The following is a 4742-nucleotide window of genomic DNA, read 5'->3' on the forward strand; positions in this document are numbered from 1 at the left end:
GGGTCTAAAAGTTGTGTTTAGCCAAGAAATAATTATGCCTTCATATTCATTGGGTTAGACACAAAGCATCAAGCATTAATGTCCAGATTTTCTAATCAATGTCTCCAAATTTTCAGAGTTGAACAGAGTATTAATAATACACATCAAATATTACCCTTCCTGCATAAAGCAAGAACCACCATACTGCTAGAAATTTATTTTTTCACCCCAAGTCATGCACCTATACCATGGCTTCTGAAGCATTTGGAATCTCTGTCATAATCATGTGCTCATTTGAAAGACCAGCATCATCACCTTTTGTACAGCCAACCTGCTCACAGAGAGAGAGAGAGAGAGGATGAACTTATACTAATGGTAAAACTAGGAGGTTCAATCATGGTAAATCAACAATAAAATTCTGCTCTCAAAGAGTTTATCTTGCAAAGCATTTTAAGCAAAAAATAATAATGAGCAAGAAACAAAGCATGAACTGATAACATACATAATTTGCACTTATTAGTGGATAACATCTATAGGAACACAATGGATCCCATGATATGTACGTACCAAAGCTACATACCTCAGATGGAGTGAACAGAGCACACACTTGATCAGTTATATTCAATAAGGATGCTTCCTGCCAAATTGAAAATTTGAATGAACAATTACAAAGGAATTGCAATCAGATAGACTGTGAGAAAGAAAATGAAAGAGAAGAAAGGAAAGGAAAGAAACAATCACCTGTTTGCACAAAAACCAGAGAGAAGATATATCTTGTCTTGTAAAATTCAGATTATAATGCCCCCACTAATGCATGGATAATTTCATCCAATGCAGGTTCCTTAAGCTTAAGAACACTAGGCTCCTGACTTTTTCTATTGGCCTGCATTCAGAGATATACACAATAAAACCAAAGAAGTATCATGTGTTGTAAAATTCAGCTCATACTGCCTCACTAATGCATAAAATTTCATCCAAAATAGGTTCCTTAAGCTTATTATCTAGCAGTATAAAGTTTAATTTCAATTTCCTAGTACAAAATGCATAAAGATCCGAACAAAAAGGAATCACCCACATACCTAAGGTTTACTTCCCTTTTAAATGTCAATACATATTTATTTGGTAAGTAAGGTACCCACCAAATTACTATGTTAAAACCAATATATTAAAGGTAAACCAACCATAATAATGAGAGAAGCTTGAAAAGACATTTGAAGGTAATTAAGTAACCAAAACATATAGTTGTGGTTTTTGACAGTTTACCAATTCCAATTTGTTAACACGGATGCATTACCCACTTCTTAATAAGCTAATACATCTGGGTGTCAGAATGCAACTTAATAGAAAAATAAGGTTGTATTCAGAGTACAAGGCTCCAACTTATGAAGCTGATTCCCATGGGTTTATGCCACTAGCCCGGGGACATATAATTTTTTATCCACGACATCTAAGCATGCAGTTTAATGCCACTATTTTTTTACGACGACCATTAGTAAATCAAGTAATTCAATGGTTTCCGACAAGGATTTAAAGTATACATCATCATGTGATTTGAATCAGCAACATGTAAAAATCAAATGAAAAGCATTAAAAAGAGAGTAGTACTCTGCTACGTACTTAATGATAGTACCAAGCCATATGTATGACAACTCAGGTCAGTGTCAAATGATAACTTCACATACAGTAACCAAGAACTCTTTTCAAGGAAACCCTTTACCTAGTTGCCTCCGTGTTTTCATGAGCATACAATAGATGTCATAAGTTACTAGAGTTCAAGCATCCAAATTGAAAATTAAAAAAAGCAAACCTCAACTACATGAGAGTGAGAGAAAATATGTCAATGTGTGAAACTATGTGTAATTCTTTAGGTATAACCTATGCTGAGAATTACCTATTCTTTAGGTAATTCTTTAGGTATAACCTATCACTTGCACGGCTTTCACTGGTTACTGCAAAAGCTTGATTGCACCCTGTTCCAAGATTTCCCCTCCCACTTAACAGCCCCATGCCAAATACTACTGCACTAGCTGATGCCCGAGGAATCTATTTCATGATTCATGGCAAAGAAAAAGAGATGTATAAGAATAATGAATTCTAAAAGCAACGGAAATTTTTTTATAAAAATGTAATATCACAGTTAGTGTGATGCAATCGGCCTTTTGATGGAATGAAACAATTTCAGGGGAAACTTGATCCAAACAGCATTTATGGTAATGAGGCAATAGATAGAACAATTGGCTGAAACTCACAATGAATTATCATCACTAAAGCTAACCATTTGCAAAAGTGAATAGAAGGTAAAGTAGAATGCGGCCCACCTGATGCTCACCTTAGCATATGGGAGAAATGCCCTACTACAACTGTCAAAGTGATCATAAACAGTATGTTGATGCCAAAACTCTAACAGCAAATTGGTAAACTGTAATGGCATCACATCTAAATGAAGGGGATCAGGTTATGGAAAATGATATTTACTGTCGGTAGAATAAAATTAATATGTACAAGTTTATAGCAATCCTCCACTAACCAATCTGGAAGCTCAAGTACAAAATCATATGCACATATACAAACATGAGAGAGAGAGAGAGAGAGAGAGAGAGAGAGAGAGAAATAAACAAATCAAATCCAGCTGTAATGCAGAGGTTATCTAAGTCATGAGTTTACCCTTACTTACTGGTGCAACAAGCCACCAATATGCTTTAACTTAAGGAACATGTTCAACTAACATCCAATAAGAATGTAATATACTATTCATTAAAAAGAAGAAATACAGGAGAAAGTGAAAAACATTCCAAAGCACTTACAGCAAATCTCAGAAGAAGACATGATTTTCCAACTCCAGAATCTCCAATCAGCAAAAGCTTGAACAAGTAGTCATTGCAAATGACAAAAGGAATAATAACTTTTTCATTTTAAACTCAGCTGAAAAATTACAAAATACTTAACGAGGAAATACACCTTCAACATTTAATTGAATAATATTGGCCTATGGTAAATATAAAAAAAAAGAGTAATCATTTTCCACAAAACAGATATTTCTTGTAGTGAAGGAATGCTCATTCATTAATGCAAAAGAAAATATACCAACATAAGAAAATATACTGAGCTCGAAAAGCAACCATAAGTTACTTATTTAGCAGTAGTACCAACATAAATGTGCAATGTCAATGAGGTAGTGCAATGGAAAAGTTGATGGTCAAATGCACCTGCATATATCACATATCATTTTCACTCTCCTTCTCCAGCTGAGTCTCTTTTTCAGCCCACTCACATGGATTAAATGATACAATGATCCCATTTCCACGTATTCAGTCACCATGGACAACCGAGAAGGCTTTGTGCAGGCACCAAGGAATAAAATAACTGCAAAAAAATGTATTATTTTCTTCATATCACTACACTACAATTATTTTTGATATGAACATCAAAAGAAAAAAATTGAGTGTTTTTTCCATTCACAAATCCTATAAAGTGTAAACATAACATGGCAGAGTTAAGTTGATCAAACAAATGCAGGGTATTACCATTTGGGTGGCGTACAAGGCTGTGTATGAAAAGAAGAAAAGAAAAGGTCAATCGCATGGACAACAACAAAGTGGAGGAGGGGAATATGAGAAGCTATGATTGCAAATTGATCAATTAGGACAAACCTTAGAATAGATATCACATTGCAGAAGTCTTCGATGTTCTCAATAGATATTTGAGTGGGAAAGTTCATGGTCACGATGAACTTTTGACTCTGTTCTAGTTATTGCTGTCAATGACCAGAAGTTCAATAACCAATTTAGTCTTCTCTATACTCAAAAATGCCGCTCAACTCAACTATCCCAATTTTTTGGTAATGCTTTTATATGCTCGGGCAATCAAAATATCTATCAACGATTCAACATTTCATTTTTTTTTTTGTGCATTAAAGCAGCCATTTTTTATCTCTGTTAATGAGGAACAAACATACTTTCTTATTTAATTTTCTTTCAATTTACAACAATTTCTTACATTAATTATATAAATTCAGCAAAAGGGTAGTGTACAAACCGGAATTTTAGCTGCAATGAGGCAGTTTTTATAGGAATTTTCACAGCAAACATTTGTGACATCCTTAAGCATTGCCCTCCTCTTATGCTGAACAGGTGCAGCAGCAGAAGCACTGCTATTCATCTCATCTAAAGCTGCTCTTTTTGAACTTGTCCGTAAAACCTGCTTTTGACCTTGCTGCTTCAGTGCTTCTGAAGGTGGAATCCCTCCAAATGCATGACAAGCAGCAGCTCGAGCTCGTGTCATTCTAACAGTAGGCTCCCCAACATTAGCAATAGCAAGATTTTCTTCCTTCATGTTTACTGGTCTTAGAGAAGAGCAAGGCAAGGGTTTCTAAATTCAGATAAGACTCATGAAACCTGCAACAAAATGCATATCGGGACAAAGTGAACTAAAGGACAAGCTGCTGAAGTGAGAAGGGGCTCCAGAATAGGGAACTCACAGGCTGCTAAAGAAATATCGTAAGCGAGTAAAAGTACAAAATAAAGCATAACAACCTAGAGCATCTAATTTTCCAGATAATCAAAGTAATGTTTGTCTTTAAAGACACCAAAACAGATGCACAACCATGTAGAACTGGTGTATAAAAAGCTACACACTGCTAGGGAGGTAAAGAAATGGTTCCAGAAAAGACTCTGAATCTAATAGAATGAAATAAAAGGCAAATATCTTAAATTCAAAAATCAAGAGTGAAATAAAGCCATTAGAATCCAGTGCTGGAAAATATT

At 35.0% G+C, this 4742-nt stretch overlaps 1 long non-coding RNA gene across 1 annotated transcript; it reads right to left on the reverse strand.

Moving 5' to 3' along the window:
- Positions 1-254: 254 nt before the first annotated feature.
- Positions 255-2198, reverse strand: LOC145794634 (uncharacterized). The gene is made up of 3 exons (XR_014334562.1): positions 1855-2198; positions 560-616; positions 255-310 (listed from the first exon to the last, which is right to left on the reverse strand). It is a non-coding gene; the product is annotated as an uncharacterized LOC145794634 (long non-coding RNA).
- Between the last annotated feature and the right edge of the window lie 2544 nt (positions 2199-4742).

Source organism: Camellia sinensis, chromosome 7, assembly GCF_055761805.1.
Source record: "Camellia sinensis isolate YWXY chromosome 7, ASM5576180v1, whole genome shotgun sequence".
NCBI lineage: Eukaryota > Viridiplantae > Streptophyta > Magnoliopsida > Ericales > Theaceae > Camellia > Camellia sinensis.